Source organism: Uranotaenia lowii, chromosome 2 (assembly GCF_029784155.1).
Source record: "Uranotaenia lowii strain MFRU-FL chromosome 2, ASM2978415v1, whole genome shotgun sequence".
In the NCBI taxonomy this organism is placed as follows: Eukaryota; Metazoa; Arthropoda; class Insecta; order Diptera; family Culicidae; genus Uranotaenia; species Uranotaenia lowii.
Window position 1 is genome coordinate 362306222 of NC_073692.1, and position 12383 is coordinate 362318604.

The 12383-nt window shown below is 40.2% G+C and overlaps 1 protein-coding gene across 1 annotated transcript in view; it reads left to right on the top strand.

Annotated features, from left to right (window-relative positions):
* Nucleotides 1–1800: 1800 nt before the first annotated feature.
* LOC129745403 (protein germ cell-less) overlaps nt 1801–12383 on the top strand; it is a 44240-nt gene continuing 33657 nt past the window's right edge. The window contains exons 1-2 of the mRNA XM_055738467.1: nt 1801–2150; nt 9563–10696. The gene's annotated coding sequence lies outside the window, so the exon portion shown is untranslated. The remainder of the gene's footprint in view (nt 2151–9562; nt 10697–12383) is intronic.

Here is a 12383-nt window from a genome sequence, read left to right on the forward strand (position 1 = left end):
ATTGCTCTAAATCAAAGTGTTTTGTGAAAAAATTCTGATTTTTTGTACTTTTTTCTCAAAACTCAGTGATAGATTTCGGTGATGCTAATTCCTTTAATTTAATTGAAATTTTTTAATAAATTGCTTCTTTTTTATATTTTGGTTGGGAAAACTCAGTTAACATTGAAATTCTTATCAAACTTTTCTAATTCATAGTAAGAAATCTTAATAATTTTAGAAATCTGTTCAAAATTCTAAAATTCTAAAATCTGTGAATATTTCATATTTCTGTGTTCAGTGGCACAGATTCTGTGATAAAAATTTGCTCAAAATTCTGTGAAATTTCAGATTTTTCTTTGATTTCAGCATTTTTGCTCGAAACAACTTATTCATAGAACAAAGTTTATAATAAATTCCAGTTTCTTAGGAATCACGATAAAATTAATTCATATTTTTAAAAAAATGGAAAGCATTTAGCTCAATAGATAAAATACTTATTTCCAAAACCGATTTCCATGAGCTCAAGTCTAAACATCAAACAGTAGGGAATCGGATAGGTTTTCAACCAGGCCACCAATTGAATCGTTAAGTATTATAAAATAGCTAACCAGATGTGCTTTGCAACACATTTGAGAATTGAAAGAATTTGTGTTAAAAATAATTTGAATTTTTGTTTATTGGTATATCGTTTGCTATTGGAATTTCAACATCAAGAACTACTTCTTTAATCGAAAGCTGCTTCTTGGAGCTCGAATATTAATGGCAATGAAGATTGATTCTCATTCTGGAATAATGATTTTACATTATTAGCTTCATTAGTTCTCGAATAATGCCAAAAAATGTGTATGAAAGCCTTCCTCCGCGTGACCATCGTCCTTCTGAAAGAAAGAATCGAAAACATTTCCTGTACTCCAATAAATTGAAAATTTTGAGTGCCTGGTTTGGTACGCTGTGACACCAATTAAATAAATTTTTAGTTTTATTCGAGCTTAATTTTATATTTTTTCTGTCCCTAAAGCTGATATAATAAGAAAAATAAAAGGGTGTTGCTTACATTCAGGGGTAAAACCTACGTGTGAGACATAAGGCATAAGGCAGCGAACCTAGCGGTTTTTTTCGGAAGCTAGTAGTTCCGCTCAAGATCAAAGATGGTTCCGCTCAAGATCATATTTTACTTTTAAAAACTAAGCGATAAATTGATATTTTAATGGAAAACTTGTTACAAAAACCCGAATAATGCTTTTTTAAGAATTTTTCTACCATTTTAATCATTGAGAATCAGTTTATACGGCCAAGAGTTACATAAATTGACGTTCAAAGTCAGCATAGATTGGTGAAAATTGCAGCAGAAAAGCGAATGTTTTTAAAGCTTTTAATAACATTATTTCATTCCATAAATTTTAGCAAAAATGACAAAGATTGTATGAAAAGATCTTAAAAAAGAGTTTTATGAACATCTCGATAAGATTCATAAATAACCATTGCCTAGATCTTAGGAAAAGTAAATGGTTCCGCTCAAGATCAGATTTCGACTAGTTCCGCTCAAGATCATTTACCCTAGCTCAATACAATACACTAAAAAAGGGCTTTCAATTTATAAAATATCATTAGCGAATTTAAATTCCTTTAAAAAACGATTCCCTTAAAATTAAGTTCGACGATGTTTGCCGGTTCGAACTCAAAAAGAAATTCCCTTCAATAAAGATCGAATCCGGTTTCGCTCAGCTGCTAACAGGTCAGAAAGAGAGATCTCGCAAAGCCTGAAAGAAAGAACAGTACGACAGTATCGTTGTTGTTTTGAAAAAGCCCATCCGCACAAATCGCTCACTTGCCTGCAGACTTGCTGCATGCATTTTGTTTTGACGCGAATTTCGATCGAACCAAGAATCGGTGGAAGTCGGTAAGATTTTGTCCTCTCTGCAAGAATCATTTTCTTTTCTTGGGCTGCGCTGCAGCAGCCAGTGTAACAAAAGGTCGTAGGACATTAGCCTGGCTCCAAGGACATCCTTATATTTTTGATACTGTTATTCTATGCGTTGCGGTGATCGGTGAAAATACTTTAGATTTAATAGTGAATTATCGTATAAAAAAAAGTGAGTCAGGGGAACTTATCTGCTGGCTGTGATTTAATCGAAATCATCTGATCAGAGAGAACGGCGTCAGCTGCAAGGGTGAGTTTTTTTCTTCAACATCTTGGCATGGGAAGGGAACTCGAGCTTGTAAGGGAAATTGAGGCGCAGTTATTAGAACCCAAAGGAACCCAAGACAAAAAAAATCATGTCTACAATTTCAAATGTTGGAAATTCTATAAACTATTTTTACCAAATGTTAATAAAGAACATTAAAATCAGCTTACATAAGCAATTAAAAACAAAACACAAATTACATGTTATGGGACTTTCGTTCAAAGGGAAGAACCTGCAATGGCTATAAATTTGAAAATAAGGATTTCATGAAACTGAAAAACCCTTTAAACAAATTACATAAGAGGGTATGGTTATCCGAGTAATCTTAACGTAAAGATTATTTTTTTGAAAATTTTGTTTGGATTGAGCAACCCTTTGACAATTTTGACAAATAAGAGGAGAATAGGGTAGCGTGAGCCACTAGCATACAGTACCGTTCATAATTCTATAGAAAAGAAATGCATGCGCACTTTCATTTCAACTTTCAGCATCCATAATTTTTAGCATTGAGGAGATTGAGGATATTTTTTGCTAACGGTAGATCGTTACTACCTACTACCTCACAAAAACGTAAGTTTCTAAAATATTATTGATCTTAGACCAGGCCCACCAATGGTTGCTAAACCTCGAATCGAGTACATTCAGCAACATATTTATCAACTCATCATCGCACCAACGGTTGCTAACTTGATTTGAGAAATAGCATTTGAGCAGTAGGTTGTTACAGGCAGAGATGTTAAAATCGCGAGTCTACATACTCGCACTTTGCCCTTCTTTGCAGAACGATTTTATTTCGTTAAACTCAATCTGCAATGATGCTATCTAAAGTTCAACTCGGAAAGCATCAGGAAGTAAGCTTCGGGTAAACTCGGCAGGAGTTAACAGCAATCGGGGGAGAAACATCAGCGAAGCAAACGAACAGTTCAGCGAATTAAAGAAAAAATCGTTTTCGTTCGGCAGCCGAACACATCAATCGGACAACGCATGGGGGCGTGGCTAAAAGTGATAGATACAAGGGAACGGGAAACGAGCGAGAGAAGGGTGCGAGGAATGTTAACTCGGTCCGTCGGGCAACGATCGCTCGTGAGCATTCGTGTACGGTAAGCTTCGTTCTGTTGTTTCATTGGTGTGATTTTATTCCTGCGAGGAGGGGAAAACATCAACTCGGAACTGTTCTCTTCGTTTTGTGTGCAATCACGTCATGATTGGAACGAAGATAAAATCAATCTGCACACAACAACTTAAACTCGGAAAAAATCAGCCGAATGATTCTTTCCGAGGCGAGTTTAAACACCGCTGGTTACAGGATGCGTTTATGTAGCAACCTGGTAGCAGCGGTGTTTAAACTCGCCTCGGAAAGAATCATTCGGCTGATTTTTTCCGAGTTTAACATGTTGTGTGCAGATTGATTTTATCTTCGTTCCAATCATGACGTGATTGCACACAAAACGAAGAGAACAGTTCCGAGTTGATGTTTTCCCCTCCTCGCAGGAATAAAATCACACCAATGAAACAACAGAACGAAGCTTACCGTACACGAATGCTCACGAGCGATCGTTGCCCGACGGACCGAGTTAACATTCCTCGCACCCTTCTCTCGCTCGTTTCCCGTTCCCTTGTATCTATCACTTTTAGCCACGCCCCCATGCGTTGTCCGATTGATGTGTTCGGCTGCCGAACGAAAACGATTTTTTCTTTAATTCGCTGAACTGTTCGTTTGCTTCGCTGATGTTTCTCCCCCGATTGCTGTTTACTCCTGCCGAGTTTACCCGAAGCTTACTTCCTGATGCTTTCCGAGTTGAACTTTAGATAGCATCATTGCAGATTGAGTTTAACGAAATAAAATCGTTCTGCAAAGAAGGGCAAAGTGCGAGTATGTAGACTCGCGATTTTAACATCTCTGCCTGGTAGCAATGCAGCCGTTAGTCGCTATCAGAATGTAAACAAATACAAATACCAACCTGGATCGCAACAATGGGTGCGAAAATCAGTAAGTACATAAAAACGCAACCAACAAAAACATCTAAAATACCGACCGAAATAGCAACTTGCGGTGGGCTTGGTCTTAGATACTAACAGCAACTCTGCAAAAACAAGCTTTTTAGACTTTTATCGTTCAAACTGCAAAATTTCAGAAACTCTGCAACGCATTCCAAGTGTGTCCAATAATTTTCAGGATGATTTTATTAAATACAGTAAGGTTTTTTTTACACTGATATACATACGTACCGTGTAAAAAAAACCGTGTTATTTCCCGTAAAACCGTGTAAATTCCCGAAAACCGGAAAAAAACGTGTAAAAAAAGACCGTTAAAAATCAGCAGCTCTGAAACTTGAAACAATAAGACATGAAACTTGACACTTAAGACGACCTGATACCTAAGATCGGAGACTTGAGACTTGAGACCTGAGACTTGACACTTCAGACATGAGATCTTAGACTGCGAATTGGTACCTGAGACTTGAGACCTGACAATAGAGACAACTGATATCTAGACTTGAGGTATGGGACTTGAGACCGGAGACCTGAGACTTTCGCCATGACACCTGAGGCCTGAGAGTTGAGACTTTAGACTTGCCACCAGAGACCTGAGTCCAGAGTCCTGAGACCTGAGATATAAAACGATAGACATGGGACTTTAGATCTGAGACCTGAGACAAGCTACTAGTGTTAGTACCGCGAGAAATTAGTTTAGCTCCGATTTCAACTGCATATCATTTATTTTTGTGTTTGTAGAAATTAAATTGGTTTTGTAAATATTGAGAAAACTCAACACTCAGCCAAAACTTGCTCCTTGTCAAGCTGAACAGATTGGGCTTTTCGGATACGTTTGCTTCGTGGATTGCATCATATCTGAAAAACAGACAACGGTCTGTTAAACTAGGAACCCAGACATCTTCTGCATTCCTCAATAAGTCAGGCGTGCCACAAGGCAGCAATCTTGGCCCTCTTCTTTTTTCTCTTTTTTCAACGATGTGTTTCTGATGCTTTCTGCCGAATGTCGATAAAAATGAAGCTGACTGTCTAAGACTACAAGAATACTTCAATTTGTTCGCCAAATGGTGTTCAAACAACCGTCTGACCATCAGCATACCGAAGTGCACCGTCATCTCCTTTACTCGTAAATCTAATCCTATTGCATGGAATTATAAAATTACGAATACTCCGTTACATCTTTCAAGGACCATGACGTCATCCTTGACGAGAAAGTGACATTCCATGAGCATTACGCCAGCATCATAGCTAAAGCCAATAGGGATCTCGGATTCATAACCAGGATTTCCAAAGAATTCAAAGATCCCTACTGCCTACGATCTCTGTACTATTCTCTAGTACGATCCAACTTGGAAACGGCATCGGTTGTATGGAGTCCTTACACAGCATACTCGGCTAAGCGTATCGAAGCAGTCCAAACGAGATTCGTCAAATTCGCCCTCCGATTTCTACCCTGGAACAATCCTGATACTCTTCCTGATTATATACACCGATGTTTATTGATCGGAATGGAAACGCTCTCCGGAAGGCGCATAATTGCACGAGCTGTCTTCATTAAAAAAAACTCATTGGCTACGAAATTGACTGTCCCGGATTATTACATCAAATCAACATCAACATCAGATCACGGATCCTAAGAGGGAGAGAATTTCTGCGCATCGATTTCCAGCGAACCAACTACGGACAGCAGGAACCACTTCGAGCTATGTTTAAAGTGTTCATTGATTTTTACGACCTGTATGATTTTCATATTTCAACTGATGTTTTCAGGACTAAAGTTAGGAATAGTAAAATCAGTTAGCAAGTTTCACTATGTAAAGTTTAGTTAGATTCTTTTTCTCGTTTTCTATTCATGTAGACAATACTGTCAGCTGAAATTTCTAATTCAAATACAATTACGAAAAACTTTCCGCAAAATACTTTTTAAAGAACATCAGCATAAAAAATGAATCGTGTGGTGTAAAATTCGTTTTTATCAATCAATTGCACTGAAAAATTGTCTTTGTTGCAGAAAAAAAAAATTAAAATCGAAATATAAAGCTGACATGATTTGAAATATCAAAGAAAAGAGTTGTCTCAACTACCTAGCTAAATTTCTGAATCATAACTTGCCATGTTGTTTGGATGACTTTTTTTTTACAAAACTTGAGGTTTTGAAAAAAAATTGAGAAATTTTTTTATTTCATGGAAATTCTTTCCTGAGGAAAACTACTTTTTAGGTGTTTTTAAACAAATTATTATCGAATCAAATTACAAATAACCAAATTTGTTTACCTCGGACGGTTACATTTCAACTTAAATGATAATTTAATGAACAAGAAATTTCGGATGGAAATCGGCAAAGACCTACGCGACGAAAGGGAACCAGCGATTGAAAACTTGGAACATGGATCTCTAAATTTCATGGGCAGTACCCACGTGCTCTCCAACGAATTCGACATCGTAGTGCTGCAGGAGGTATGCTGGAAGGGCTCCACGGTACGAACGCTCCGAGATGGCCATAACGTCTATCAGAGCTGAGCTTGGAACAGCTTTTGTAGTGATGGGAAAAATGCAGAAGTGTGTGATCGATTGGTGGCCGATCGACCCACGAATGTGCCGGTTGAGAATCGAGGGCTTCTTCAAGGGTTCTTCAACATCAGCATCATCAACTTGCACAGCCCTCACCTCGGAAGTACCGGTACCTAAAAAGACGAATTCTAGCCGTAGCTGGAACGTGAATACGATCGCTGCCCAAAACATGATATCAAGATCACCATCGGGGATTTTAACTCTCAGGTCGGCCAAAAGGATGAAATCATTCGGATAATTGGAAGGTTCAGCGCGCATCAGCTGACCAACGAAAACGGCCTCAGACTAATAGCTTTCGCCGCCTCCAAACTAATGGTCGAACGTAGCACCTTTTTCTAGCACAGCCTCCAACACAAATACACAAATCACAGTATCAAACGAAATCACATTTCGACCACGTTTTGGTCGTAGACAGATGGTACTTTTCGGACATGATCGGCGTCAGATCCTATCGAGATGCCAACATCGAGTCAGACCATTATCTGGTGATGGTGAAAATGCGCCCAAAACTCTACGTAGTGAACAATATACGAAACCGAAGCCCGCCTCGGTTAAATATCGCACGACTGAAGCAACCTGAGGTCGCGGTAGACTACGCGCAATCGCTTGAAGCAGCGCTATCGACAGAGGGCGAGCTTGACGAAGCCTCTCTCGACGACTGTTGAGATACCATCAAGACAACCATCAACGGTGCTGCGGAGAACGTCATCGGGCATGTGGAACGAAGTCGACGGAACGACTTGTTCGACGAGGAATGTAGGAACGTAAAAAATCACCGACAGCGGAAGAGGCAATGAGTCTGAATTTTCCAGGAGTAAAAGCGACGTCTGGAGGAGGAGGAGCTCGAGACGCTGGAGCAGGATGCAAGAAACGCATCCCGCAAAGGCTTCGTGCCGCAAGCCGATATGTGCCGGGATAAGGACGAAGGCATCCTGATGGACAATCGTGAGGTCATCAAAATGTGGAAGCAGCACTTCCATGAACACCTGAACGGCGCACATGTAGGAGACCAAAACAGTGGGGAAAGTTACATCGCCGGCGTAGCCAACGACGAGGTGGAGCCACTCTCAACGATGAGTGAAGTTAAGGAAGCCATTCGCCAGCTGAATAGCAACAAGTCAGCTGAACTCATCAATATGGGCCCGAACAAGTTGGCCTACACTGGTTGATGGTCCAGATCTGGGACACAGGACACCTCCCGAAGAGTAAGGAGGGGTTAATATGCCACATCCAATCCCAAACGACAAATTGGACTGCGAGAACTGCCGAGCTATCACTGTCCTTAATTCCGCCTGCAAAGTGTTGTCCCGAATCCTACTCCGCTGCCTAACGTCACAAGCAAACAAATTCATGGGAAGTCATCAAGCCAGGTTCATGGAGGGACAAATCCTCCAAAAATGCCATGAACACCAAGTCCCTACGCACCGTCTATTCATTGACTTCAAAGCCGCACACGATCGACCGTGACTGGCTATGGAAAATCATGGACGAGAACGGCTTTTCCGGGAAGCTGACCAAACTGATCAAGGCGACGATGGATGGAACGCAGTGCTGTGTTCGGATTTCGGGTGAATTGTCGAGTTCATCCGAATCACGCAGCGACTTCGACAAAGTGATGGTCTATCCTGCATGATGTTCAACGTGGCGCTAAAAAGTGTTATTCGAAGAGCGGTGGGCAAAATGCGGGGTACGATTTTCAACAGGTCCAGTCAACTTATCTGCTTTGCCGATGTCATTGATATAGTCGCCAGATCATCTGTGGCGTTAGAGGAAATCTACCGGAAACTGAAACGGGAAGCAGGAAGGATTGAGTTAATGATTAATACGTCGGACGAATGTCAGCTGCTGTTAAAATCCTCTCTAAATAAATCAAGTCAATCAATTATTACGTCGAAGACGAAGTATATGCTGGCCGGCGGAGCCCGCATGTCTAGTAATAACAAGGTCACGATCTACGGCGACGAGCTGGAGAGAATCGAAGACTTAGTCTATCTCGGCTCACTGGTGACCGCAGCCAATGACACTAGCCGTGAGATCCGTCGGCGAATGATCAGCGGAAGTCGTGCCTACTACGGACTCCACGAGCAACTGCGGGCAAGAAGATTTAGCCCTTGTACGAAGTGTAATCTGTACGCTCATGAGATTGCTCGAGGAGGACCTGCGTACACTCGGAGTATTCGAGCGACAAGTGTAAAGAACAACCATCTTTAGTAGCCTGCGGAATGTGGAGGCGAAGGATGAACCACGAGATCGCGCGACTCTACGGCGAACCCAGTATCCAGAAGGTGTGAAGGCTGGCCGGATACGCTGGGCAGGCAGGACATGTTGCAAGAATGCCGGACGACTGTCCTGCAAAACAGGTGTTCGCTGCCAATGCAGTTGAAACGTGACAAGCAGGGGCGCAACGAGTGAGGTGGTTTTAGTCCAAGTGGAGCGTGATCTGGTGAATGTGGGATGTCCGACACTTTGGAGAACGGTTGCCATGGACCGAGTCAATTTTAGGAAATATGTTCATCAAGTTATGTCGTGAGACGGAAAACTGTAAATAAATAAAAAATGTAATTTCGATTATGAAATTGTACTTCTCTGGTTGGAAATAAGTTCATCATTTGAAAAAGTTACTCACAAAAGGCTTATTCGAAAGATGATTTTATTGCACAATTTGTTTGATTGAAGTTATGCTTGACCATTGGATTGATATTGATATTGCATTCAGGAAACTTCTCTTTATTGATATTCTGTAATCATTATAAAAATCTTCCAAACATCACCGATGAACCACTCTAAAGCAAAAGCACGCAAATATTCACACAATGCTGTTCTCTTTCCAGTTTCCTCGTCTTGTATCTTATGGTGTTTGCTCCAGCCAGGGGAGTGATTGGCCTTAGCCGGAGAGAACAGCACACAAGTCGCGAGAAGCATAGCAAGAAAGTCACCCATCGTAGAGTCTGGTCTGGTGCTCTGCTGTATTCGAATATTGCTTAACAGTAGTACTCAGTTTGACCTGGTGAACGAAAACCACGAAAACACGCCGTGTCTCACAACAAGACCAGCACGGCTCGGGTAAAGAATCAAATCTTTGGCTGTCGCTAACGGGTTGGAGCTGCAGAAGGTTTTTCGATCAAGATTCGGGTGGTGCTGCTTCGATTTGCTGGCAACTATTGTGCAATCGATGGTTTTAGTGGAAGAACAAATGAAGTGTTGAGGGTTTTTGGGAAAAGTTTACGATCGATTAATTTCAAGTGTTGAAGCATGATATCGAAAAAGTAGAAGTGTTAAGTTATTTGAAAGAGTTATAAAAACAGCTCTCATCGGGAATGGAAAACAAAGGCTTACAGCTGGTCCTATCGCAGACATAATATTCTAACAATCTTCCACCACACCATCAGCTGAAAGTTTGCATCTGCGTAGTCCAAACGTGAATGAGTATCCATTCACAGAACCCCGGAGCGTGTATATTGTGTGGGTGCATCATAATTCCGTGGACAGCAGCAAGCTGTTGGTCCCCTAAGTAATACGTGAGTCGACTTTTTTTTTTGTCGTAATATAAACGTGCACGACCTTCGGATGTTGTGGGTGGCCCCTTGCTGGACGTAGTTTCCCTAGTAATGAAAGTAGTTGCACTGCGTCGAGTGCATCTCTAAACACAGGGGGAACGTCGTGAGTGACATACATAAAATAAAAAGGTGCATGGCTGCCATTATTGTGAGAAGCAAGATCGCACGTTAGTGTGAATTTAGATAAGTGGAAGAGTTCGTTTGTCGAGCAACCCAGCCCAGTGTGTAACAAAGCTTCGGTTTGCATGTGGCTGCTGCAACTGTATGCAGTTTGCATCATTCTGTGAATCATTCTCAGCTTAGTTTGCGGCGTTCGGTTTTGAAGCGTCACGAGAGGATTAACTTAACCGAGATTTTACGTATTAAATTTGCAACTGCGGAGGAAGCAGGTCGACCGACGTTCCTGATGTGAGTATCTTTAAACATTTGTTTATTATTATACTTGAGAAGCTTTGGATTAAAAAATTGAATATAGTAAAACTGTTTCAAGGTCATAACAAAAATACCAAAAATAATGTTTCCTCTAAAGATCAAGCTTTAATTCGGAGTATGTTTCTCGACAAGTCATCAACTCTGGATCAACCCTTACGTTCAACTGTGTCCGCTACAAATTAAGAATGATGTCAGACCTTAGAGCAACGTTTCATATGGCACTGCAAACTGCTAATGAAAAAAGCAGTACAAATAAAACAACTCCAAAGCCAACGGCCAAGAAAACACGGTGGGAGGAAAAAACAAAGATAAAAATGCCGCCCGATTTCGTCATGTGTAACTTAAACAAACATACGCATACTGCGACGCACTGCTAAGGAAATTCCAATATTGATTTAGCTTTTGTTGGAACACTGCCAAATTCGATGATCTAATAATAGAGGCATCTTGCTGCGGTGGAACTTCTCCAGTAGTTGCATCTGGCTATCGGTAGAGCCATTTGTTGACTAATGATTAGCGGATGTTTTGCTGTGTAAACAATAATTGTCCAAGTTATACTAGTTTTCTTCAAACAAATGAAACAAACTGTGGTTGCATGCATTACTTAATTGAAGAAACGTTGTCAATTTGTCGAAGTACTCAATACAAAACATTCGCCATTTTGGCGAAATTCCATTGAATTCATGCATATATACTAAGTAACTTATTTTTTCTTGGAGCTATACTATGTGGTTTACGTATAAGTAATGGGAAATTTGTTAAACTATTCAATCTATCTATTGCATCCAAATTATCTTCATTGAGGGTTAACCGTGTACCCATGGTGACTTGCTCTAAAAGGTACTAATAGGTTAATTCAATCGATTAGTTTTGGACTCTATGTCACTCCCAAATTTCAAACAGGTCCTTTTAAGGCTGTATCAGACTTTGATGCCTAAATCGAATACAATTTCAGCGATAACAAACTGAGACCAAAATAAAGTGTTCACGACAGCAAAATAAGGCATCATTATGGTTTCATTTATTTTTGTCTGTATGTGAAGACCAAAAATATAAGTTAACAACAGTAAGGTACCTACAATTTTTCAAAGAATTTCAAGCGACATCAACTTTTCTAACAGAATTTAAACCTGAGAGTCATGCGTCATGCGCGGTCCAATGTGGGAGGGAGGGTAATCACCACTAAGGCCTAAGCGGCAAACAACCATTACAAAATATTCGCAAATGCTCGAATTTCTATAAAAATTTACAACTTTTCCTAGTAGACATACTTTTAAATTTACAAAAAATTTCTCCTCCGTGGAGTGTTTATTCAACAATAAAGTTTATTTATCACTTAAAAACTCAAGATTGAAAAAAGTCGGTCCACCAAACTAAAGCAGCTGTAACTTGCAATACCCTGGACCGAATTACACCAAATAACTTTTGTTGAGTTACTTAGACTTTGAATTTGCTAACCATTTATCTACTATACATTTGAGCTAGATAATGAAATGTAGGGAACATTTTTTTTAATTGTCACTACTTTCCCTCTTTTGCCTAAATTTACACGAGCAAATGGCAAAGGTGGGGACGGTGGCTATCAAAACAATACTGTGAACTATTTTTACAAACTTTTAATGCAGACTGTTCAATTTACTTGTAATCTATCCAATAACTGTAA